Genomic DNA, 27,932 nt, shown 5'->3' on the forward strand with positions numbered 1-27,932 from the left:
TAAAAAAAAGGAAAGAAAGAGAAGGGAGAGAGAAACCCTCTGCACCACCACCCCCGCCAGCCCACACGCCAACCACAACATTCGACCCTATGTCCCCAACCCCATACAAATCTACCACCGTCATCTCTCTCTCTCTCTCTCATGCCCCCGCCGCCACTGTAACACCCAACACCCATCCCCCAATTCCCTCATCCAAACCATGTATCTCCCCGATGTTCTCCAGTGCGGCCCACCCCTCTTCAATATCTACTCACCACACCCAGTCCCTTCCCCCACGCTAGCTCAAAGTAGAAGCCACAACCACCCTTCCAGAAGCTCAATGGGAACTTACTATTAGATCCCACTTCCCCGACAACCTTCACAACTCCATTTTCTTCTCTCTTATCAATCCCCCTCTAACCTTTCCTTTTTTTTAATTTTTTTTTTGTTCTGCAATTTTCTCAAAAAAAGTCATAGAGAAACAACAACCACCCAATTTCTATTTCTATTGACTTGTTGGGGGAAATTTCATGTGCTTGGCGAATTTTATTTGTTTGGTAAATTATTTTTTCCTTTTTATTTTTGATAAATCTCAGTTCTTGGTTCATAACACAGTACAACAAATATTAGTTTTGGAGGATTTTCATGGGTTTCGCAAATTCCAAGTTTGTATCACGGCAAATATTGGATTCTGTAATGTATGGAAGGTTGTAATATTTTGCAATGGTTGTTGTTCAATAATTTTAATTGTGGTGGGGGGGGGGGGGGGGGGGGGAGGAGGAGGAGGGTTGGTGGTGGTCGTGATGAGAGAGGTGGCTAGGCAACTTGGTGGGAAGGTGGGAATGGGGAGGGAAATGCCTCTCCCTTTCTTCTATTTCCAGCATTTGTTTTGTACCAAAATTCTCCTTGACAAGTAACGGTAGTTACTCGAGTTTGACACAAATTGGAGACTGTTCTTGAATTGCTTAAATTCAAAGCTATAACGGTAATAACGATCAAATTGAAACAACCCAGACTTCAGTGGTAAAAGTGGTAAACCACATAGACCAAAGTAACTTTTTGCCTAGTTATTAATGTTATTTTAATGAATTTTTATTAATTGTACCTGGTCGAGGAGGCATTTCATGAGGTTTATTACGGAGAGATAGTTTTGTCTGTATCGACTTAAAATGCTTGTGTCTATCTATCAGTTTGTGTTGTCTCACCAAAAGTTAGACTGCACAAGGTTTGAGATGCGAGCCTCTAGAAGACGAGGCTCCCCTTAGTTCCTCCATTCTTCAACAACATGTCTATCAGGGTCTGGAATGATAGGTCCCAGGTTTTTCCAAGTACTATATGTTGGAAGTTTGAAAGCAAATGTCCCACATTGGAGAAAACAAAAGGTTCCATAAGCTTTATAAGCATGAAACCTTAACATTAATTAAATAAAGATTGGTGGGCTGATGGGCTTGGTAGTGAAGACTATCATGGTTGGCTTGCTTGATTAATATTAATATTTAAATAATCAAGACTTGGGCCTTGGGGGGCTCTTGGGGTCTCTGGAAAATAAAAGAAATATACCTAGCCCGAAAATAAAATAATTATTTTTTATTTTTTATTTTTCGGATTTCTTTGGCAGAAGTTAAATTCAAACCAGAAAGACTTATCTTTTGTTTGAATTTGAACAGGTATAACTGATACTAACTGCTATTTTGAAGGGGTGTAATTCTATTATAAAACCACAAGTCCTAGGCCATAAGACGTATCTCTTTTTCTTTAAACTATCTCATATTATTTTAAAGTTACCAATTGTATTGGAGAGAAGCACACCAACGTTCGCCAGAATTCAAGGATCCGGTACTGGACCCTTGAATTATAGATAGTTGAATCCTGGGAGATAGACGCCTGTTGAACTTCAAGCACTGAGAAGAGGCGAAATTCTGTCTTTAGGACATTGCAAATACGCAAGCCTCTATCTTCAATAAAAGTCAGTATTCTGTACTTAATTTATATATTTGCACATTTATACAGATTTCGTAATTTTGCTACTGTTTATATTTTAAGACTTGTGCAATAATATAGTGATCCTATAGTATACAACATTTACTGATTATTTTATAAACACTATAGCCTAAACCTCATGCAATCCTTATTCAAGTGCATCCCATGATTCTGTTCTTGATTGTCAACATAAGAGGTTTGTCAATCTCTGTGTTTGGAGATTAAGTATCACAAGTACGAGTCATGATAACGTACTAGAAGGTTTATCTAGGTTTGTTAAGACCGGTTATCCCGCTCATCATGTCAACTATGTGTCGTGGGATAGTTAATGGCTTTAATGAGTGTGTTGCTTGGGCCAATACTCAATCAACGACTATAGTGACCTCGAGATTGGCTGGACGTCTTTAATGCGAGCATTGACCTACTGTTGAAGATTGGCTCACCATAGATGCGGGAAGAAGAGGAAACCAGCGGCAGCAAGAGAGGAACAGCAGGGAAGTTTACGCAGGAGGCCATCGATCGCAATGGCCATGCGATCAATCGGTTTCTTCTAGTGGGTCACGACGATGCTGTGTTCCAAGCGGTTGATCACTTCGTCCTTATTTTGTTCGCATGCTGAACGTGGTTTTTTTTAGCGGTTTTGACTTGGGTTTCCTATTTTATTGGGGTTCCTTAACCTAATTAAATAGGATTTTAGTTTCCTATTCCTAGTTAACTTTTAACTCAAGTCCTATGCATTATATATAAAAAGGACTTTTGGGGTTATGTTAAATTAGTCGAGCCAAAGATAGGTCGTGGTCACTACAAGAAAATCAAGTATTTACGGTGCACAATTTACAGCGTGCATATATTGCGCGCCATAATAGGTTATTTTTTATGGCATGCATTTGGCGCGCGCCATAAATAAATTTTTTCCACTGTTTTTCACGGCGTGCTTTCATTGCACGCCGTGTTTTTTTGTTAGTTATGGCGTGCCAGCAACGTGCGCCGTAAACTCTAATACCATTTATGGCGTTCTTTCTACGCACGCCGTAGAAGAGTTTACCATTAATGGCGTGCTTTTTATGCACGTCGTGAAATCCAGTTTTTCCCCTCAAGCTTTTTTCGCTTGCCGCCCTCTTTTTCACCAAATTTAAGTTTGGTGCGCGTTATTCCTTTGGGTTTAGGGATTTAAGTTTGAACCAGCGAAAATTCTACCATGCACAAGGTGCATGGATGCGCCAATAATATTTACCATTGGATAAGCAGCTAGTGGATGTGGGTTAATCCACACCTTTGATTGTTGGTGACTTGTTTAACTGGTTGCTGTAGGTTAAATATTAAAAAACAAATAAAACTGAAATGTGAAGCTTCTCTCTCTGATTTCGCTGCTGCTCCTCTCTCTTTCATGTTGAGTTTCTTGGTTCAAACATGCCCCCCACCTCTCTTTCATGGGTCCATTCCATGAAATCAATACTAGCGCTCAATCTTACTAGTTTAGGGATCCTATTTACGACGTTATGATATTATTATACCCAAAACATTATAACATCGGTCTTGATTCTTGTAAACTTTTGTGTTTATTATAATAAGGGCACTTTTTACATCACAAAGGTCTAACCTTATTAATTCTTTGTAATATGGATCCATATCCTTGTAAAATAAGGATTACAACTCTATGGATTTGGTGAACCTTACTGTTGTAATCTTGTAAACCCTCCTGTTTACTAGAATAATGACCCACTTTACATCTCCAAGGTCCACACTTATCAATTCTTGTAATGTGGATCCATATCCTTGTAAAATAAGGATTTACAAGATTATGGATTATGCGAACCCTAATGTGGTAACCCTGGTGCAAAAACCTATAATTCACTACCTAAATCATGTAACTTACATTGTTATGGATCCTCTTTACAACTTTATGGTACCTTCATATCCAAAACATTATAAAACGGTCCCTTAATCTAATAAACCCTCATTTTACTAGAATAAGGACCTTAATTTATATATTCATGGTCAACATTTACTAGTTCTTTGTAATGTGGATATACATATCCTTGTAAATAGGGGTTTTACAATGTTAGCTTGATGAGGATATAGTACCATTGAGAATAAGCTTTTAAAGTAAATTTGACTGTTATATCATAGTTCATGTGCCAATTGAAAGAATCATCCCATTAGCATTGTGAATGGGCATTGTACCATAAAGTTGTATTTTGATATTAGTGTATGCATATTGCCATTTGGCAGTCTTTTCAATTTTGAGAAAGTATATACAATATGTGATTTGTCAATGCAATTGACAAACAGGTAGTGCCATTTGCATTCCAGTCGTGCAATTGACAAACAAAGTAGTACTATTTGCATTCCAGTCGAGCAATTGCCATATCTATGCATAATTAATTGAAAATGTAAATATAATATGTGATTTTTCAATGCAATTACGAGAATGATAAGTAGATATAAATGCAAATTGTTACAAAGAACTTGTAAGTTACGAGTTTAAGAATTCTCTTTACGACGTTAAGGTACCCTCAGTCCTTAATCTTGTAAACCATTGTTTACTAGAATGAGGACCCATTTTACATCCCAAAGGTCCATCATTACCAATTCCTTGTAATATGGATCCATATCCTTGTAAAATGGTGATTTACAACATTATGGATTCAGTGAACCATAAAGTTGTGATCGAGGAGCAAAATCTTGTAAATTGTTATCAAAAACTTGTAAGTTACGAGTTTAGGGATTCTCTTTACGACGTTAAGGTACCCTCAGTCCTTAATCTTGTAAACCATTATTTACTAGAATAAGGACCCATTTTACATCCCTGAGGTCCACCATTAACAATTCATTGTAATGTGGATTCATATCCTTGTAAAAGGCTGATTTACAACATTATGAATTTGGTAAACCCTAACGTTGTAATCCAGGAGCAAAATCTTGTAAATTGTTACCAAAAACTTGTAAGTTACGAGTTTAGGGATTCTTTTTACAACGTTTGGTACTCTCGTATCCCAAAGTTGTAAAATCGGCCCTTAATCTTGTAAACCCCCATTTTACTAGAATAAGGATCCCAATTTACATCCTCATGGTTTAGACTTACCAATTCTTTGTAATGTGGATCCATATCCTTGTAAAATAAGGATTTACAACATTATGAATTATGAGAACCCTAATGTTGTAATTGTGGTGCAAAAACCTGTAAATCACTACCCAAATCGTGTAACCTACATGTTTATGGATCCTCTTTACAACGTTATGGTACCCTTGTATCCCAAAATTGTAAAATTGGCCCTTAATCTTGTAAACCCTTATTTTACCAGAATAAAGACTTAATTTACATCCTCATGGTCCACACTTACCAATTCCTTGTAATGTGGATCTATATCCTTGTAAAATAAGAATTTACAACATTAAGGATGATGAGAACCCTAACGTTGTAATCATGGTGCAAAAACCTGTAAATTGCTACGTAAATCGTGTAACTTACATGTTTTTGGATCATCCTTACAAAGGTTATGTTACCCTCGTATCCCAAAATTGTAAAAAAGGTCATTAATCTTGCAAACCCTCATTTTATTATAATAAGGACCCAATTTACATCCTCATGTGGTCTGGAGTTACCAATTCCTTGTAATGTGGATCCATATCCTTGTAACTTATAAGTTTTGGGATCCTCTTACAATGTTATGGTACTCTCATATCCAAACTATTGTAATATCGGTCCTTCGTCTTGTAAACCATTGTGTTTACTATAATAAGGACCTCATTTTGTATCCTTAAGGTCCACATTTACCAATTCCTTGTAATGTTGATCTATGTCCTTATAAAATGGGGATTTACATGGGAAGCTAGTGGATTGGTAACTTTTCTTCTCCTTTATTACCCCATTGAGTTTATTATGTTACAATACATATATAAAAAATTTAGTATTTTAGTTGAAATTATACATATTATATGTAAATACTATATTTATGAGTGGATATTCTTATTAAACAATTTTTTTTATGGATGGGAAAGGGGAAACCTATATAACAAGGATATGAACCAAAAATCAGAGGAGGATTATAAGAGAAATTTTTGTGGGAACATGAATATGAGGATGAGAATGTATTGAATTATTTGTTTAAGCATATAAATAAGTTTGTAAAAGCATATTTTGAATATGCTATGAGTCATATTCAAGAAATAATATATAGTTTTAGTTTTAAGACATTTCTCTCAAATTATTTTAGAATTAGTTTGAATTCTAAAATTTTGTACATGAGATGCGAATGAGATGGTAACTCAATTACTTTCTTCCCCTTCATTACCTCATTTAGTATTTTGTTATGTTACAAACTTATATTAAAGTTCGAGTATTTTAGTTGAAATTATATATATTATATGTAAATATCATATTTATGTATTATATATTGATTATAAAGTGCAATATATATTATTTAAGTATTATATTATTATATATTCTTACTTAACATTTTTTTTAATTGATCGAAAAATGAACTAATTATATTACGAAGATATGAACCAAAAAACCGAGAAGGGTCATAAGGGAAATTTTTTTTGGAAGATGCTATAAGTCATCTTTGTTATAAGACATTTGTTTAAAGTTATTTTTAGAATAAGCATGAATACATATATATTTTTATACAATAATATGTCATCTTGAGAAGTAATTATAGTGTGCTTCATACTATGGTCATATAATATTTATTATAATATAAGTGGATATTTATTGATATTATGTCTTAAAAGTTTAATATCTTATCATTGATTGATATTAAACACGTAAACGAAAACTAGGCATAAAATACGGAGGAATTAACCACAACTAGCTATCATAATTCATATAAATAAACAACTCATAATGAACTTGAGTAAAGCTACAATGAGGTGACATATCAAAATCAGAAGAAGAAAAAAAAGAGTCTAAAACAGTAACTATAGATTTATAAAAGTAAAAAAATGCCATTACGAAATCCATAAGTATGTCATCGTGAGTCAAATAGAATAAACTCAATTGAAAAATAACATGTCAAATTATATGCCAATTGCCAAACAGAAAGGGCATAATTGCACGACCCTTATACAATTGCATTATTTCTCTCTTAACCTTAAGCCTTAACCTTTACCTGCTGTAGCAGGTTATGTTTCAATTTATTTATACATGAATTAGCATGTAAGACAAAAGGCGCATCCATGCACCTGGTGCACCCTAGCCGTTGCCACTTGAACCAAACCCTGTTATTCCTTCCAGAAACCCACGTACTCTCCAATCCTCTCATATCTTCTGAGACTGCATTTCTCTCTCTCTCTCTATGTCTCTCTCACCAAATCCCACATTAAGCATCCCTATATTCTTGACTTTCTTTTCAATTGGGGGAAAATAAACCATTACTTTGGTTCCGGGATGAACATCTGATATGTTCTAAGCCGCCTCTTTCCCAAAACAATATGAACATTTGATATGTTCTAAGCCACCTATTTCCCAAAACTATCTCTTTTCTCTTCCTTCCTCTCCTTCTCTTTGGTATTTTGTTTGATTAAACCTTTCTGTAGTCACTAAGGGTTTTAGTAATAGATTTGAGAGGAAATTATTTCAAATCCGTATCTCATTCTCTCGGTTTGACTCTCTCTCCACCAGCCTCTCATTCTCCATTCCCTAGCAGATTAGCCTCCACTCTCAACAGGTAACAACCCCCTTTTCTCTTACTCTTGTTTGTGCAAATAATCTCACGGGAGAATATTCGCTTCTAGATCCCTCAACCTTCGACCTTCCTTCTCTCTCTTCCTCGTTTCCTGTAAAAAAGATTGAAGTAAATAGACCACACTCGGGGGGTGTTGACTAAAGGACTTCCGATGCCTAAGTTAGTTCAAGTGTTTGTAGGAAAACAATAGCTAAGCAAAGGGTACGGAGTTGTATGTATAGTGTGAACCGGGCGGCCGGAGCCGTGTGAAAAAAATATGGAGAGTGAAGAGGGAGAGAGAGCTTCAGGTATTTTTCTCGGGTATTAGGAGTTGGTTTAGATGTAGGTTTTGATGTAGGTTTTTTGAAATACCTTGAATGATGAATGAAGTCGTCTATTTATAGGAGCCTCGGGGCTAGGGTTTCGTAGAGAATATGCTGAGTTTATTCTCTACCCAAGTTCGTAGGGATCGAGTCGGACTTGATAGTATCTGAATTAATGATATTATCTCTTTTTAAGAAGATAATATTTGAATTAAATGATATTATCTTCTCTTTATTAGGATAATATCTGAATTAACGATATTATCTCTTTAAATAGAGATAATATCATATTAATTAAGATATTTATCCCAATTAATTAATTAGCCAGATAAACTGGTTTAATTAATTAATTTAAGAAATAATCTTCTTTTTCACGTGGTGTGCTATAATTGGAGACGAAAATATTTGCTCCCACAAATGCCCCCTAGCTTCTGCATGGCGCTTGTGTGGCATGTAAGAGATGAAATTATTTTTTTCGAGCTCTCCAATAGTGTCTGGGCTTTATTATGTGAGTTGGACTCCTTCACAGTTCAGATTCTCAATTGGTGTAGGCTTCTGACTGTAGTTGGAGTTAGATTCCCAATAGGAATGAGCTTGCGATTCCTTCTTGACCCGGGTTGTCCAACTTGTAAAAATACAGGGCTTCTCTTCACTCTTTCTCACATCGCAAACTTAACTTATCTACTTTCTAGCTTGAGAAAAATCTTGGAGAATTTGTACTGCTTGTCGAAGTGGGGAGTTGCCGTGCATCCCAAGGTAAGTTGAGCACATATATTTTTTCTTCGTCTTCTCTTTTTCGTGGCGAGAACCAGCTGGGTGGGACCAGGCTGTTGTCGTCATGACTGGCGGCCAAAGACAATTGGAGTGGCGGTGGCTGCTGGTGGCTGCTGAGCGAGTATCAAGAGGAAGTTGGTGGTTTGCCCCCTGCCCAGGATGTTGAGAGATGGAAGCAGGATGATCCCTAAATCATAAAAACTTAACGATAACAATTAAAATTGAAAATTAAATAAAAATAAAGAGAGAAACTTACTAAGATTGAAGAACCCACTAAAAATATGTTGATATAATTTTGGAGAGGAAGATGGTCACTTCTTCTTTGGTTCTCTCATGCTTTTAGGCATTTTTTTGGTTTGGCTTGCCTTGCTTCCTGGTTGGAGGCTGCTTTTCTTTTTTTTGGTCAAATGGTCAGAGGCTTTTGTTCTATTATTTTCGTTGATTTTTTTGGGCTTAGTGGATTTCTTATCCACTCCTTGTATGTGGGGTTAAAGATGGCTAAGTAGGTAGGTTGACTTATGTATAGAAGGGTGGGCTATTTTATAAAATTCCTAAGTTAGCCTGCACTTTTAAACTTATTTACTAAATTAGGAGTAGGCTGGAGCCCACTCCAGCCCAAGTGTAGATTCGTCTTTGGTGATGATAATCTTTGAGAGAATACCTAAAAAAAAAATGGTTCTGATCATTAAATTATAATGCAAGGCCTAAAAGAAAGGGTTTTCTCCTTTTCACCTCTCTCTCTACCTCCTTAATTTTCCCTTTTAAAATCTTTTTAGGCTTATTTATCAATGTGTCCTTTGTGTTTCACCAAAATTTCACTTTGCCCCATACATTTCAAACTAGATCAATATGCCCTCTATGCTTTATTTCACGTCCCTCGTTCCATCAAGTTGGTCAGTAAATTTAGCTATTAAAAATTTCAAAATCTAAATTAAATATAAAAAATAGTTTTAAAACATTTTCATTTTTTTTAAAACTCCATTTGTTTAAAATATTTAAAAAATATATAAAACTAAAAAAATGACAATAAAAAATGAGATCCGAATTTGGAATCTTTCTAACATGAGGAAGAAAAATACCACTTAATTAAGAATTAGTTAGTGTCGAAAATGTTTATACTAAACTGCAGATCATGCATTATAATTATTTTTTTAATTTCAATTTTATTTGTAAACTTGTGTAAGGTTACGATAAAAAATACAGTTGTAACAAATCACCTTACCAGGGACGCTAGGGTTTTTTAATTTTTAATTTTTTAATTTTTTTTAAGGATTATTGAAAAGAGAATAAATTAAAAATAGAATACACATGACAACATTCATTAATTGACACGACATGACACATCAACTGTCACATAAGGTGGTCAGCTATTCATTAATCGACATGACATGACATATCAGCTGCCACATAAGGTGGTAAGCTAAAGTGGTCAATGTTATGTGTCTAAATAGTATTACTCTTTTATTTAATATGCATCAACAATTGAGGCTAAATAAATTTGTAATTGAAATTTACCAAGAAGAAAACACACCATGAGCCTCTCGACCACCACAACACCGACTCGCCTCCTATCAACACAACTTGAGCCTCTCTACCATCACTTTATACGATCAACACCACAACACAGCCTCCTCTTTTGTTTTGTGTTGTATTTTTTTGTTTATATACTTTAGTGCCTCATGAAACTTTGGTCAAATCTCACTTTGCCCCCCAAAAGTTAAAATGGCCCACTTAACTCCCTAGACCATGGTTTTTGTTCCACTTTGCCCCTTGCTGTTATTTCCATTCATAACTCCATCAATTTTGATGATGTGGTAGGGCTATTTTCATATTTTTACCACAAATGATGATGTGTCATGTACATGGCCCACTTTTTTTTTGTTGAAATGAAATAACATATTAATAAAAATTAAAATAATATAATTAAATAATGTATTTGCTGTTTAATTAAAAAATCTCTTGTTCTTTGTCTCTCTCTCTCTCTCTCTCTCTTGACCTCTCCCCTTCTTCCTCTAACTTCACCATCATACCACAACCACCACACAACACAATTGTCTGCAACTTCGACCTGTAGAATGGCTTTGAGGATCTTTGAATTTTGTATAATTCTACTTGTAGGCCCAGATCTAGGGCTTTCTTGGCCCAAGCTGTAGAGGTCTCAAGCAAGCAAAGAATGGCGGGGTTTGAGCGGCGGCCAAGGGGTGGAAGCTGGGAATGCTTGGGACACGATTCCATGGTCGTGCTCCATGTCGACGACGACAAAGTCGTAGCCAGAGAGGCCATCGATCTCAACGAGGGTTGGGGAGAATGAGATGAGGTAGTTGTGGCGGTGGAGGTGTGGTTGGAAAAAGTGGTTGATTTGATGGGTGAGGAGGTGGCGGTGAGGTTTAGGTGTTTGATTGGTGGCTGCTTTGGGTGGCATTGGGTTAGGTGGTGGTTATGGTCTGATGGTGAAGTTAGGGGAAGAAGGGGAGAGTGGTTATGGTCTTGTGGTCTTATGGGTGGCATTGGGTTGGGTGGTGGTTATGGTCTCTAGGCTCTCATGCCAAGCTTACACAATCTCGGTTCAACATCATCAAGTCATCTTCAACCATGGAAAAGCACAATGAAGTATTTGTCAAGCTGCTGGAAATCTTCTGAAGCCACCCATCTTTTATCTCTCTCTCTCTCTCTCTCTCTCTCTCTCTCTCTCTCTCTCAAAAAGCTCCATCCCAAATCTAAAACACCCATCCTCTCAAGCTAAGTTGAAACCATAGTCATTACCTTTTTGGTAAGAAAACAGAGACATCACAAGCTCTTCATCGAGCTATCAAAAATGCTAAAATATGAAAACTATGAGAGAATATTTGTTTGTGGGAATTTTCTGTGTTTTCTTCTCCTTGTAGGAGGTCATATTTATAATACAACGAAACCTGAATGGGCAAGTAAATAATAAATTCCTAAATCTATTTGCAGTAGGAAATCAGGAATTAAAGTAAATCAATTACAATTATATCACGTTGGTGCATAGATGTCGCCAATGCCCAACTGATCTAGTGAATTGTGGAATGCTTTACTGGAAATTGTCTTTGTCAAAATATCCGCCAATTGATCCTCGGATTTCACAAAAGGAAACTGAAACACTTTAGCCTCAAGCTTTTGTTTGATGAAGTGTCGATCCACCTCAACATGTTTAGTACGATCATGCTGAACCGGATTCTGTGCAATGGCTATAGCAGCCTTGTTGTCACAAAAGAGATTCATTGTGGATGTAGGTTTATACCCAAGTTCAGTAAGCAACTTTCTTAACCAAAGAAGTTCACAAATCCCTTTAGTCATGCCTCTGAACTCGGCTTCTGCACTGGATAAAGCTACTACATTCTGTTTCTTGCTTCTCCATGTCACCAAATTACCTCCACGAATGTGAAGTAACCCGATGTGGATTTTCTATCTGTTACATTACCCGCCCAATTTGCATCTGAATAACCATCAATATTTAGATGACCATGCTTTAAGAACATAAGTCCTTTTCCAGGTGCAGACTTCAAATATCTAAGTATCCGAAGAACTGCATTCATATGGTCTTCACTGGGAGAGTGCATAAATTGACTGACAACGCTCACCGCATAAGCAATGTCTGGTCGAGTATGTGACAAATAGATCAATCTTCCCACTAACCTTTGGTATCTTTCTTTGTTAGTTGGAACTTGATTCGGATATTCTCCAAGATGATGATTCTGAACAATAGGAGTGTCCGCAGGTTTACAATCTAGCATTCCTGTGTCTGTCAACAAGTCTAAGACATATTTCCTTTGAGAGAGAAATATGCCTTGCTGCGATCGAGCCACCTCAATTCCCAAGAAATACTTGAGTCCACCTAGATCCTTCATCTCAAACTCCGTAGCCAGATAGTCTTGTAGCTATGATATTTCCTGTTTATCATTCCCAGCAATAATCATATCATCAACATAGATTATTAATGCTGTTACCTTCCCTTTTCGATGTTTCAAGAACAGAGTATGATCTGAGTTGCACTGTTTGAAACCATTGTTCTTCATTGCCATGGTGAACCGTCCAAACCATGCACGTGGTGACTGTTTCAATCCATACAATGCTTTTCGTAACCTGCAAACTGTTCCAGTCTGAGTAGTATTATATCCAGGAGGAATGTCCATGTACACCTCCTCCGTGAGTTCGCCATGTAGAAAAGCATTCTTTACATCAAACTGGTGTAGTGGCCAATCCAAATTAGCTGCAAGGGACAATAAGACTCTGACAGTGTTTAACTTTGAAACTGGAGCAAAGGTTTCTTCATAGTCTATACCATAGGTCTGTGTGTACCCTTTTGCCACAAGTCTTGCCTTGTATCGCTCGATAGATCCATCTGCATTGTGTTTTATAGTAAACACTCATCTACATCCGATAGTCTTTTTTTCTCGGGGTATAGTCTCCAATGTCCAAGTCTGATTTTTCTCAATGGCTTTCATCTCCTCTTTTATAGCTTGGACCCACTTAGGATCTTTCAATGCTTCAGAGACCTTGGTTGGAATATGGATAGCAGACAACTGATGCACAAAAGCCTTGAGTGGTTCAGACAGCTTCTCAGTGGATACATGATTTGCAATTGGATACTTGGATGTCTTGCCAATATCAGGTGAATAACGGTTTGGTGGCTTCCCACGATTTTGCCTGAAAGGTAATTGATATCCAATAGTTTTATCATCTAAATGCACAAGTCTAGTAGGAGTAGTTACCTCAAGGATATTCTCAGGAGATTGGTCTGTTGGTACTGTTGAGTTAGAGGGGGGTCTTCATCTTGTTGTTCTGTATTGTCTGTAGGTGTGAGACTTGGATCAGAAATATCTACGCATGGATCAGGTGGGTCAGGCAATTGATCGCTATGAATGGGCGATTGGTCGCTTTTCGACAGAGAGTAATCTCGTGCTCCAGACTCGGAATGATCAATCATTTCTGTACAAAGGAGAATTTCTTTATTTTCCAAGTCGCTCCAATTCTGCTCTTCACTTCGTATCTCCCCCTGAAGTGTAGAATTGGATGATGGGTCATGGAAGAACAGCTCAGATTCCAAAAAGGTCACATCCAAAGTGACATAGGTTCGTTGGGTAGGAGGGTGATAACAGCGGTAGCCTTTCTGATGAGTGGCATAACCCACAAAAACACAACGAAGAGCACATGGATCAAGTTTACTACGTTGATTTTTGTGGAGATGAACGAAAGCCACACATCCAAAGATTCGGGGTGTGAGTACCAAAACAGAAGGCAGAGGTCTGTGTTGTGCAAGCACCTGTAAGGGAGTTTTAAAGGTCAGTACACTAGAAGGCATGCGGTGGATCAGATGAACTGCGGTGGCAATAGCATCATCCCAGTGATGGCGAGGAACATGAGCGCCAATCAGAAGTGCTCGGGCGGTTTCAAGAAGATGTTGATTCTTTCGTTCAGCAACACCACTTTGTTGTGGTGTCTGAGGACAAGTCGTCTCATTGATAATTCCATGTTGTTGGAAGTAAGTCTGAAAGTCATGATTGACAAATTCTCCATCATTGTCTGAGCGAAGAATCTGGATTTGAGCATTAAACTGAGTTTTCATCTGTTTGTGGAAGGACTGAAAACAGGAAAACACTTCGTTTTTATTCTTCAGCAAATAAAGCCATGTCATCCGTGTACAATCAGCGATGAATGTGACAAACCATCGAACACCAGAAGGAGCAGTGATAGGAGAAGGTCCCCAGACATCAGAGTGAATTAACGTAAATGGAGTAGTACACTTGTTCGTACTCAACGGGTAGGGCACACGGTGACTCTTGGCCAAAATACAAGTATCACATGTGAAGTCAGAGTCCTTGAAACTTGAGAATAAATCTGGTATAATATAGCCCCCTCTCTTAGTACCTGAGAATAAATCTGCTATCAAAGGGATGTGTCACGCTGTTAGCCATGCCGGGACTGAAGTCATCGACATAATATAGCCCCCCTCTCTTAGTACCACAACCAAGAATCTCCTCAGTGTGAATATCCTGAAGCAAACAAAAACTCGGGTAAATGAGTACACAACAATTCAATTGTTCAGTAAGCTGACTAACTGACAACAATTTAGTGGATAAAGATGGAACAAGTAAAGTATTAGACAGTGTGAGAGATGATGAGAGTGCAACAGTGCCAGCCCCTGTCACAGGATAAGTAACACCATTGGCATTTGCAATACAGGTTCGTTGAGATTGTGTAGTATTCAAAAAATCATCAGGATCAAACGTCATATGATCAGTTGCACCGGAATCAATTATCCAGCTCCTGGAATCAATCTTATCGGAAGTATGAAATCCATAACCAGTACCATTACTGGTCAAATTGCATTGTCCTTGATCTGTAAGAGTAGCCCACCAATTGGGGTAGCCATGCAATTTAAAACAAGTCTCACAAGTGTGTCTCGGATCACCACAATATTCGCAATCTGGTCCATGTGTCGGGGTCGTTAGTCTAGAAGTCATAATCTGTGCAGCGGAAGATGCATAGGATACAGGTTGAGTAGGAATTGGGATTGGAATCTGAGCCTGAGATAGGGCCGGAGTCGGAGTCGAAATCGGGATCAGGGTCTGAATCAGAGACAAATTCGGGGTTGGGGTCATCATCGGAGTTGGGGTTGGGGTCGTCTTCGGAGTCGGGGTCTGGGTCGTCGTCGTCATAGTCAGGGTCGGGGTCGGGGTCTTCAAAAGAGGATCTTGATTCTGGATCGGGTTCGGGGTCAAAGTCTGCATCTGTAGGAGCGGAGCCATCTAGGCACTCAACTCAACGATGGTTGGTGGAGAATGAGAGAAGGAGTCGGTGGTGCTACCTCCATGAGGGTTGAAAAAATCATCAACCCTCAAAGCAGCGGCGAGGGTTTGAAACTAGAGTCAGCAATTCCAAGATCGTCGCTCTGATACCATGCTAAAATATGAAAACTATGAGAGAATATTTGTTTGTGGAAATTTTCTGTGTTTTCTTCTCCTTGTAGGAGGTCATATTTATAATACAACGAAACCTGAATGGGCAAGTAAATAATAAATTCCTAAATCTATTTGCAGTAGGAAATCAGGAATTAAAGTAAATCAATTACAATTATAATAGGAATTCTTAGTGTGTAAGGAAAGTAAGTCAATATCCACAAGTCACGCCAACAAAAAATACCTAAAATCTCAAGCCTTAATCCTTTCTTTATGCTCATTTTCTCTTAGGTCCCACGTCACAAGCCTCTCATGCAAAGCCTAGTAGTATGTTGATTCACCAAAACAAACTCTCATGCCAAGCCTGTGCAACATCAATGCACCATCTGCAACTCTTCGTCTAGCTGCCGGAAACATCAACACAAAACACGCAGCGGCTGGAAGAAGAACAAAGTAGTCCCCTGGGACTTGCTTCTCCCTTGAGATACTTTGAGCCTAGTTCTCGCTAACTCAAAAAAAGGGGCAACAAAGGCTTGATTCACCACTCTATGGCGGTCCAAGAATCAACAATCCTGGACAAGCCTTCGGTCGGAAAAAGGTTCCAACACCAAGTAAAAAAGTTTATAAATTCAAAAGCGTTTTGAAAAAGTAGTTGTATTTTTCCAGCTGTTATTTAGTAGCTTGGCATCCAAGTCTCCGATCAAACAGCACTTCAATTAATTATCCGACCGTTAGAAGGGAAAACCATCATATAGAGAAACCCACCGACTTTATTTTCTCCTCATAAAACCCCAAATTCACTTACTGTTCTTATACAATAAATCACCAACCCCACCCGCTGATTCTCAGAGCTAAATTTATTTTTAAAATTTAGAATCATTCTTTGCAAATTCAACCTGATTGTTCAAAGTGTTTGGGCCACATTAAAAAAATTAAAGGACCTAGCATCAGTTATAAGGAATTCGAGTACTCCCCCCTTTGCCAATTAATTTTGGGTGTGAAACCTTAACTTCATTCACCGGTGATATTTCTCCATTTGCTCATGCACACATCACATTGCCAACAACGGTTTTATTTTTTTTTGGAACACATCCTCATCATGTTATATATACACTACAAGGAAAAACCTCTTTTGCGACGCACAATATTTTGGTCGCCAAAAAGCACATTGGCGACGAAATTTTCCCAATTAGTTTCCCAAAAAGTTCATGATTTTTAGACATTCGTCTTGACTTGAGTCAACTAAATAGCGACTAATTTATCAACTAAGGGCGACGAAAGTTTTTGATGGTTAGGCAAGTACTTGGCGACCAAACATATATTTGGTCGCGATTGACTGAATTGGGTGCGCGCGAAACTCTGAAATTTGTGACGACGAAGATATTGGGTCGCTGAGTTTTAATGTGTTGTCGCTAAGTTAGAATTGGCGCTTAAAATTTTCATGGGGTCGGCGACCATTTGTTTTTCGTCGCAGATCATTGTGCTTGCCATAAAACAATGTTGTTTTATGTATGTTAGCATATTGGCGACCAAATAGTTTTTGGGGCTAGTCCAGAGAGTATAAATACAAAAAATAAAAATAAAAAGTTCCCAACTCGTTATTTCCTCTCAGACCCACTCTCCGCTGCTATCACATTGGCGAAGCAATCCTCCACTGACATCGGCAAAGCAATCCTCCATCTCGCACGCCTTTCCCTACCACGGTCAAGAATCGACAGCCATCTAAAAACTCCATCTCCGAAATCCTCCTCACTGCGTGTTTCAACGGAAAGCTTCTGGTGAGTCTACCTTGTCTCGCTTACCTTCATTTTCTTTTGAGCGCTGATTTTCAGTTGTATATTCCATTTGGTTGTTGAGAAAATAATCAAGGAAAATCGGAAATAGATACCTAGGAATTTAAATCGAAATTGAATTTCAGTACTTGATTTTTCCTTTTTGATATCTTAAATGCTTGAACATCGAACAGTCCAAGTTTTCTGAATACAATGACTTTTCTTTTTCAAGTGGTTATTGTGGGTTCTATGTCAAATTTGAGTATGGTTTTATGCTTGATATGAATGCCCTATTTTGCATTTGATGTGGGTTTTGTGTCAAATTTGAGATGTTTCACTTGCACACCTACCCAGTAGTTAATTCATTTTTTTATGTTTTAATACTTTGAGTCTGATTAATTATTTTCCAAGTCTTGAATGTTTGCTTGATACTTCTGGATTAAATCTGAATTTCTTTACTATCTGTTGGAAGAAAGAATATAACAATTCATTTATATAATTGAAGTGAAAAGTTAGAAGTTGGAAGTTGGTCATGTAGGTGTGTAATCGTTTCAAGGTTCCTTTGCCTTTGTCTGTGAGCTTATGTTTTTTTGTTTTTGTTGTTGTTATTATTATTGATTTTTTTGCCAGTGTAGCTTATTGAGTTCTCTTTATAGTTTAGATATAAGCTAGCTGCAGAGTTGTCTCTAAATTTTATATATAAGCTAGCTGTAGGGTCATCGTCCCATAGATTAACTCGTCAGTTTAGCAATTATTTTTCTATCCCTTGGTATCGGTGTCTAAGTGTAGTACCACTTAATTGGACAATAGAATTTAACTGATGGAGTATCATCCTTCAATGTTGGTTTGATTGTTTTGGAAATCCTTTTCAAGCTCTTCCAGCCACTCTTTTTTTAAAAAAATTTTTAAAAATTTTTAACAAACCATTTTGGCTTTATGTGCTGATCACTGGTAGCTTGAATTTTATGCAAGGTCATTCAATTAGCTTCAAGGGTAAATTTTTGTTAATTTGAAATGGTTTTTATAATTATTTAGGGTATATGTAATTAAGAACTGTAAAGAATAATAATTTGTTCTGGAATTGAGATGAAGAGCCTAATTACTAATTTCAAATAATTCATATACCACATGAGAGACATGTGACCTTAAGCCTGACTTTATTCATTGTATATGCTATAACTGTATAAGGTGGATGTGTTGCTTACAATATTACTTTGAACCATTTGGTTTTATGTTGAGACTTTTATCTTGGATATTTGGTGCACAGTGATGATTATAGTGATTTGGATTGAAGTGTTAGGTTGTCTTTTGTTTAGCCACTATATGTTTCTTAATTATCTTCAAGTTACTATATGTTTTCCTTAACGTGTTTTAAGGCGTAAGGTTTGTATATTGAAGAAATATCTTCGAGTTAAGGTTTGCATATGTCCTCCCTATGTAAATGAAATACATGTGCGTGTTATTTTTCTTCCCTACTGATCAAGCATGATGGTCAATCATTTTTTGATGAATAATTCCTTTATCTCAAGCACGTTTGTGATGAGAATCGATGTCATTACAGCTGAAGTATGATGTTCAATCATTTATTTTTATTTTTTTCAAGGAATGATCTAGTACTATATTGTTGTATTCTCTCTTTGTTTATGTGTTTGTATGTGTAGAATGACACTTACGCGGGATGCTACCTTAAGCAACAATAACAATAAGAAAAAGAAAACTTCAACTCTACTACCACCACAGCCACTTGAGCAACGATGTCAGCTGCCACAACAACAATCAACTCAGCCACAAGAAGGTACTTCATCAGCCTCAGAAGGGGGTTCCCGCCAACAGGGTAACTGATACCATATTTTGTGCCCTTAATTTTTATACCTTTATTTTGTGCACTCTAGTTATTGATTTTTTAAATTTTTGTCATCTAGATGAGGGAACGCATACTCAAACTTCTTCACAGAGGAAGAACACTCGTGGCCGAACTGTGGGGCTGGCAATTGTGATGTTGTGAAAAAGAGGAAGAGTTTGATTCCAATACGGATGGATCCATCCCAGAAATTGATGGCGACTATTGAGGCTCAGAAACTGTTCGTCTATGAGATTGGGTTAATCACTCGCAATAAAGCTCCACTGAATGTTTTAGGGATGAAAAAAGTGAGCTTTGAGACGAAGAAAGATATGGCATTGGGATTGCAGGTAATCTGATCTAATTCTTCATGGATTATAATTTAATTTTGTTCATTTAGCTCTCTTTTTATTTCAATTCTTCATTGTATTCTAGTGGGAACTCAAAAATTTATCCTTCAATGTTTCTATTTGCATTGAAAATTATAACTAATACGTGTTTTGTTTATGGTTAATTGATATTAGTTTATGTTTGATGTGGACTTAACGGATCTGGATATATGGAATTTTATTACTGACCATATGCACTCAACTTATAAAGAATGGAAAGCAAAGCTCCACAGACACTATAAGCAATATGCTTCCGACCTTGATCTTGCACGAGAAACACCTACCCCTGAAAAGATCTTTGGTGCTCGAAGGACTCTAGAAGAGTGGCATTATTTGGTTGATACGTTGTACGCAAATGAGCAATATCAAGTATCTAATGTATCATAACAGCTGCAGTTTTCATTTTTTGGTTGGGAACTTATTCTAAGTATCAAATGGAAAAAAAGAAATAACAATTCATGTATTTAATCAAAACAGAAACGCTGCAAGACCAATGCCTAGAAAAAAAAAAAAAAGAGTTTGATCATACAGGGGGTCGCGTCCTTTCCTAAAACATATGGAAGCTACTACAGAGGTTTATAATTTTCGGTCACTTTAAATCTTTATTTATTTATTATATTGTAATAATTTCAAGTATTTCTCATTTTCTTTTTGTTGGGAAAATGTAGAAGGGTGAAAATCCTACATACATTAGCAATTGGAACAACATGCATATTCTTAAGGGTAAGAGCATATGGATCAATGAGGCTGCTGAAATTAAAGGGTAAGGAATACATAAACCTGGTGACAATTAACTATTGACTGGCATAATCTGCAATCCAAAAAATCAAGGGAGCTTCACTAATATACCCAAAATAGGGACTGAAATTATAAAAAAACCTACATAGAATGCACTTTAGAAACACACCCAAAACTCATTTACTACATAGAAATTGGTGTTTAAGTTTCTATAAATTACATGATTGCCATTGATCAATTTAAAAAAGAAGTCCAACACAAAAAATTTAAATAGCACCCAAAACAAACCCAGCCAATTTTATAAAAAAACTCAAACAATTCATTACAAACAAAACGTCTTGAAAACCATAGCTTCATTAATGTGTCATGTTGATTAATGACTGTAATATTCCACACCTTTACTGTCATGTTGATTAATGGTTGCAATGTTCCAGTCTAGGGTAATAACACTGCTATTTTCCTATGACATCCTATTTCTAATACATGTTTACCCCTGTAATGTTCCAGTCTAGGGTAATAACACTTCTAATTTCCTATGACATCCTATTTCTAATGCATGTATACCTTTGTAATGTTCCAGTGCAGGGTAATAACATTGCTAGTTTACTGTCATGTTGATTAATGGTTGTAATATTCCAGTCTATGGTAATAACACTGCTAGTTTCATATGAAATCCTATTTCTAATGCATGTCTACCCCCTGTAATGTTCTAGTCTAGGGTAATAACACTGCTAGTTTCATATGACATCTTATTTCTAATGCATGTCTACCCCTGTAAATAACACTGCTAGTTTCATATGACATTCTATTTCTAATACATGTCTACCCCCGTAATGTTCTAGTCTAGGGTAATAACACTGCTAGTTTACTATCATGTTGATTAATGCTTGTCAGGTTGCTATTTCTAATACATGTCCAACAAAGAAACTATGAAGAAAGAACAAACCAAACCAACTCAAAACAAGTTGAGCCCAAATTGTTAATACTATTATGTCATAGAAGTACGTAGTTAATACTCTGTAATAGAAGTACATTGTTAATACTTTGTCATAGAAGTACATTGTTAAACAAAAATAAGATCCATAACTGAAATAGTAATAAAAGATAAATCGATAATCAAATCTTAAAATACATTTCGAAAATCAACTAAAATCCGAAGAGAAACACATAATTGAAGCAAAAGATCAAAAATCTCAAGTCCAAACCAAACAACGACGATGACAATGATGAAGACAACGATGACGACGACGTGGTGAAGAGGAGTAGAGCTTGAGATGAGGAGTAGAGCTAAGAGCATTTGATCAAGGTTCGTTCGAGTTCTTGAACAATCCGAAAAAAAAAAAATCAATAGAAGCACAATTTTAGAACAAGAAATCGAAGGTGAAATATTGAAAATTGTAGATTAAAGATGAAGAATATAGTTGAGCCTGAGATTGAGTTTGGAAGCTCCTCTTGCTCCAACACCAGAGAAAGCTCCTTTGTCACGGGTCTGCTGTTCCATTTTTTTCGTTGAAATGCTTGAAACCACGGAGAGTAATATGCAAAAATCATTTCAATCATAGTGGCACATGGCATCCATATTACTGGCAACAACACCAAAGTCCCACCGGATTTCTCATGCTTACCTACACAAAGGGACCTTGCACGAATCAGGCTCATCGCAAATACGAGAATTCAATTCAAGAAGCTGCCACATGCGCTTGCAGTGAGCACATCCACCAGGAACCCAGGTTTTACAGCTGGAGAAATGACGAACTAAGGTCTCAAGCCCCTTGCAAGCAGGAAAATCACAAGCAACCTGGCTTCCTCTGAACACCTTGCCACGAGGCAGATCTGATTTGGTTTTTTTGGCATATTTGGTTTTTTGGTAGATCTATGCAGATCTGGGCAGATCTGATTTTTCTCTCTCAAATCCATAATACAAGGGCAATATAGGTATTTAACACACACAAATAAACTAAAAAACAGCTATTAAATTGAAACAATTGAAAGCTGTCAATTTTTGGGTTTTTTTTGGGTGAGTTTATAGTTTTTAAATAGTATAGGGTTTCTTTATAAGACTATGTCTAAGATTGGGTATATAACTAAATTTCTAAAAAATCAACTGGTCATGCAAGTTTTTTATGACCAATTAGTTTAGATGCTAATTGTGTACTTTGGTTTTAGCATCATATAAAGGCTTTCTCCATTGCAAATAGAACTAATTAATTAGAAACACAATGAAGATATGTGTCTGAGTTTTCTAAATTTCATGATCTTTTATATTGATGACCAAAAAAAGTGCATGCTAAGATTGTTTTGAAACAGAGCTACTGTAGTTGTACTTCTCTTCCTCTTTGGAGGCCCAATTCCAAACACCTATTAAACAAATTCAGTTCTAATAACCCGTTGTGCTCTTAGAAGTTCAAATTTAGGCCCAATTATAAGGGGGCCATGTTGCTGGGCAAATATTTATAATCCTTGTTTTTGGAAGTTTCTTGTTTGTATTGTTGTTGCTTTCAGGAGATGCAGAAAAAGATCTTTATAAGATCTGTGAGTATTTTCAAACTTCCTGCAGTATGCATATCCAAAGAGATCTATTCCATTTTTTATGTGCCTTTTCCTTTTATTATTTGCTTCAAGTTGAATTTTTTTTTTTCCTTTGTGACTGTTTGATTAGGATAATTGGCATTGCTAGTTTATGAATACAATTGGTCGTACTGGCATCCCATTTACTTCATTCTTTTTATGCATTTATATATATTGACTTTTCTTTATTTTGCTTCTTTTTGTAAAAGAAGATGAATGAAGAGTATGAGAAGGCCAAGCAACAAGTGGCAGAGAGTTCAAGAACTCCACTAGATCAAGTCACACTCCTTATCCCACAATAATTAGAGATCATGATTGTAGAACTTGGGGTTGCAAAGGGCAAGAGGATTCGAGGCTTGGGTTCTAGTCTTCGAGTGGAGAGTTTGCATAGTGGTGGAGTTGCCTCGTCTTTTGCTACAGAGCAAAAGGTTAAGGAACTTGAAGGCACAGTTGGTGAGTTTGAAAGGCACAGTAAGTGAGCTTCAGGGCATAGTGGGTAAACTTTTGGATGTCATTGAGTGGATGCGAACCCATGATGGTCCTCTACCCTCACATTTAGGTGTTCTGTCCCGGCATGTTGGTGATTCTCCTTGTGATGATGATCAAGATAATAATGGTGGTTCACGTAATGTTTATGAGGATCTTGATGATATTGGAAATAGTCATTAAGTTGTGTGTACTTCTACATACTTGATGGTTTTTGTATCTAGCCTACCTTGAGGGTTCTAGGGGCTTTTGTATCTAGCCACTTGATGGTTTTTGTACCTAGCATACATTGACGTGTGCTTAAACAGCTAGTATCTTTTGAATAGTAATTATGCTATTTCTATTAATTTCATCTATTTACTGTTTTTCAAAAACTTTATGGAGTAAATAATATTCTGTTACAAAACTTGAAATATAAATAATTATTTTTTAAAAAAAATATAGCACTTTTTTGCAACGAATTAGTTTTCATCGCTCAATCGACAATACCAATATCTACAGTTTTGGCGACTAATCTGTTTCGTCGCCCATTCTGAAAATAACCAAACCAACTAACATATGCGACAAATAAAGTACATCTTTCACAACCAAAATATTCGTCGCTGAAATGTTTAGGTGACCAAACATTTATTTCGTCGCCAAATAATTCCATGTTTGTGGGAATTTTTGGTATTTTTCGGCAACTCCCTCTCTATAGGCGACCAACTCGGCTGTTTAGCGACGACAAGTTTGGTCGCTAAAATATTTTAGCGATGAAATTTTGTTTCGTCGCACGGTACTTTTAGCCACGAGCTTTGAATGACGACCTTGGCGACCAAAAATATTTGTCGCTATTTATCTTTGGGGACGAAATTTGGTGTTATAGCGACCATCTTGTTTCGTCGCTTAAAGGGATTTTCCTTGTAGTGTAGGACATGCCAAGCATACTCTTACTTTTCATTTTTTTCAAGGGACTTGATGAAACATTTTTCCTCTTTCTTTGTACGCCTCTTATTTTTCATTTTTCTTTAATATAAGAAATAGTCTAAACTATAAGGGAATGGGAGTTGCTCACACATATAAACTACTAAGATGTCATGGGGTTCGAACTTGAGACCACTGGTCTACAAATCAATGCCCTTTTTCACTAGGCTACACCTCTCGTTGGCTATTTTTACTTTCTTTTAAGTTTTAATGTTAGGCTTTTTTGTCAAAGTTAGGAAGGGGGAGGTAGGAGAACCACACACACGGGTACCATGGGAGCTTGAACGTAGGACCATTTGGGAGTACACCAAAGGTCTGGGCCAATCCAACTAAACACCCAATTGGTTAATGGCGGAAAAGTATTTTTTTTTAATCAATGGGGAGGGGGAATTCAAACTTTGAATGTTTGAAACATTGGAAAGATAAATACCACAACACTAAGAGGTTTTTTTTTTTTTTTTTTTTTTTTGGTCAACTAGACTAACATTTTTGGGAGTGCTTCTAGAGGGGCTAAAAACACTTTATGACAACCAAAAGCGTTTCCCTGACTGCGTTTGGCTGAAAAACGAAGAAGTAGTGTTTATGGATCGTAGAATCACTTTCTAGAGAGACACCTGTTGTGTGCTTCTTCAAGATGCACTCTCAAGTGCATTTCTAGAAAGCACTTAAATTTATTATGAACATTTTAGCCCTTTTGTAATAAAAGTGCTATTGTTAGAAGTGCTTTATAAATAGAAGTGTTTCTTAAAGAAGCAATCTCAAATGAACCCTAAGAACTAGTTGATGGCCGCAAAGTTTTTTACTTAATTGAAAATCGCAAGCTATAACTTTTTTGAATTTTAACTATATGTGGAAGCTTGTGTAAGGTTACAATCAAACAAACAATTTAACTAGAGGGGTAGGTAAATTTTCTTTATATTTTTCTTTAAAAGTGTTACTTTGAACAAAAAGACTTTTGTATCTCGAATGAATGTGAGGCCATAATGCTCTGACGATTGAGTGTTATATTATCGAGATGACCTTGGGGCCCATTCTCATGTGCTAAGAATATTGGTTGGTTTAAAATTTAAAATACTTCAAAAGTTATTATTATTTGTGTTCTGGTAAAGGAATGGGGGAATTTCGAATTTGGGATCTTTTATTGTTTCCTTCAGCGATTTTTCATTTCTATTTGCCGTTTCTTTAAATATAAATTTCTCATAAAAAAGAATTTATAAATAATTTTTTTAAAAAGAGAATGTTTAAAAAAAAAATACATTAAGTAATTTTTTTGGGTATTGAAAAAAAAAATTTGTCTAACGCACCCATAATTATTTGCAATATTTCATTCCCATTTGCAAATTGGTGTTGATAGTGTAATTGGTATCTAGGTTTTATGTAATTACTTTGAACAAAACAGAATTTTTTTAAATCAAAGTTCATATATATTGATATTACCCAACTCTAATTCTCTTGCCATCTTGTAATTAGCACCGTAATATCAGAGTCCTAATCCTTGTGGGTTAAAAATAAAAGTTTCTAAATTCAAACGCGTTTTGAACTAGCACTAGTTGTAGTTTTCCAGCTATTCTTTAGTAGCTTGGCGTCCAAGTCTCAAATCAAGGAAACCCCACCGACTTTATACTCTTATAAAACCCCAAATTCACCTTCCTTTCATCTCACTGTTGTTATAGTAGAAAGAGTCCAATAAACACTAGGGCTGTGAATTTTGTTGTGAAGAAGCTATCATAAATTAATCATCATCAATCATGAAAAGAAAGGCAGAAATAAAAGTAGAAGTAAAAATAAAGAAGAAGAGGAATTGCAGGCGTAATCATGGAGTGAACTGGGTAAGAGGAGAGCTGATCGGAAGAGGAAGATATGGGTCTGTTCATCTTGCCACTTCCACGAAACCCATCACACGGTTTGGTCGTAAGCCTGAAATTATGGTGGTGAAATCGTCTAACTGGGTGCCATGTTTAAGGTCTGTTCAGCATGAGGCAGAGGTGCTCATCAAACTTAAGGGCTGCCCTTCTGTTATTGAGTGCTTTGGTGGACAATTCACCGCCGATGAGAATGGTGAGAAGGTCTACAATTTGTTCTTGGAATATGCCTCTGGCCTTGATCATCTGATCAAGAATTCCGATGGTTGTGGATTGCCGGAATAGGTGGTATACCAAGTCAATTCTTGAAGGGGTTAAGCACATTCACCAGTGTGATTATGTTCACTGCGATTTGACCCCGGAGAACATTCTGCTTGTGCCTACCACCACAAGTTGTGGAAGTACTAGTTTGGTGGCGAAGATAGCCGATTTCGGATTGGCTAAGAGAACAAAAGAAAAGGTGGGTGGATCTGGATGTAAAGGCTCTCCGATGTATCTGTCCCCAGAAGCTTTGCTTGACTAGTTGCAGGATCAGCCCTCTGAAATTTGGTCTGTTGGTTGCATTGTGCTTGAGATGCTCATCGGGAAGCCCCCATGGGATACGCGTTTTTGTTGGAAGCCTCAGGATTTCCTGGACATGCTTGTTTTTGACTCTCCCAAGATTCCAGCTAAAATCTCAAAGGAGGGGAGGGATTTTCTAAAGATCTGCCTAGCCTTCAATCCCTGTAAAAGGTTAACTGCTGAAGAGCTCTTATCTCATCTGTTCGTTTGTGCAGTGAATACAACCAGAAGAATATAATGGAGCTTCACAATCTGATACTGCAAGTGTAACTTTGAGTTCAAGCAGTGAAGAAGTGACTGTGCATTGATGTTATAAAGTGATCAGTTCAAGTTTGTAAGGGTAGAGACTGTACAAAATTTATGTGTAATGATCCTAATTTCTGTCCTTTTATTGAAATAGAATTAATTGCTGAGATATGATTCAAAAGTAGAAAAATGATTAACATTTGTAGCAGAGGGGATTTATTCAAGAAATAATTTTTTGGATTTGTTTGAATGGTTTCTAAGATATATCTCTCTCTCTCTCTCCCTATCCCCTTTGTGTTTCTACAGAAGTGAATGTTTAATGTGATAAAGAATGTTGACAAACAGAGTCAAATCTGATAAATAATGCTGGAAACTAAGAATTGCACTAGTCTCCTGTTCAAATTTCATTGTCTTGCTTCATGTAGTCAATGATCAGTAAACCACCAGAAGACAAGGTCACTGCAGCAATCTAGCAAACCAGAGAATCCCAGTAGAAGTAGCACAATAGAGAAACAGCTTCTGGTGTGAGAGTTTTAGGCGCTGAAACTCACAAATTCCTCTGAGCCAAGCTAAATAGAAAACTCACTATTATCTTATATTGGAATATCATGTAACATCCCACATCAACCAACAGAGAGGGGGTGATGTGCCTTATATGTACATGTCCGCCTCCATCTAACACGAGACCTTTTGGGAGCTCACTAGCTTCGGAGTCATGGGAACTCCGAAGTTAAGCGAGTTGGGGGCTAGAGCAATCCCAGAATGGGTGACCCACTGGAAAGTTGCTCGTGAGTTCCCAGAAACAAAACCGTGACGGCAGAGAGGGGGGCCAAAAGCGGACAATATCGTGCTACGGCGGAGC

At 37.0% G+C, this 27,932-nt stretch overlaps 1 pseudogene; it reads right to left on the bottom strand.

The window, feature by feature from the left end:
• The window catches only part of LOC18784158, a 146,310-nt pseudogene that overhangs the window by 107,309 nt on the left and 11,069 nt on the right, over nt 1-27,932 (bottom strand).

This window comes from Prunus persica, chromosome G3, assembly GCF_000346465.2.
Source record: "Prunus persica cultivar Lovell chromosome G3, Prunus_persica_NCBIv2, whole genome shotgun sequence".
NCBI classification, from domain to species: Eukaryota; Viridiplantae; Streptophyta; class Magnoliopsida; order Rosales; family Rosaceae; genus Prunus; species Prunus persica.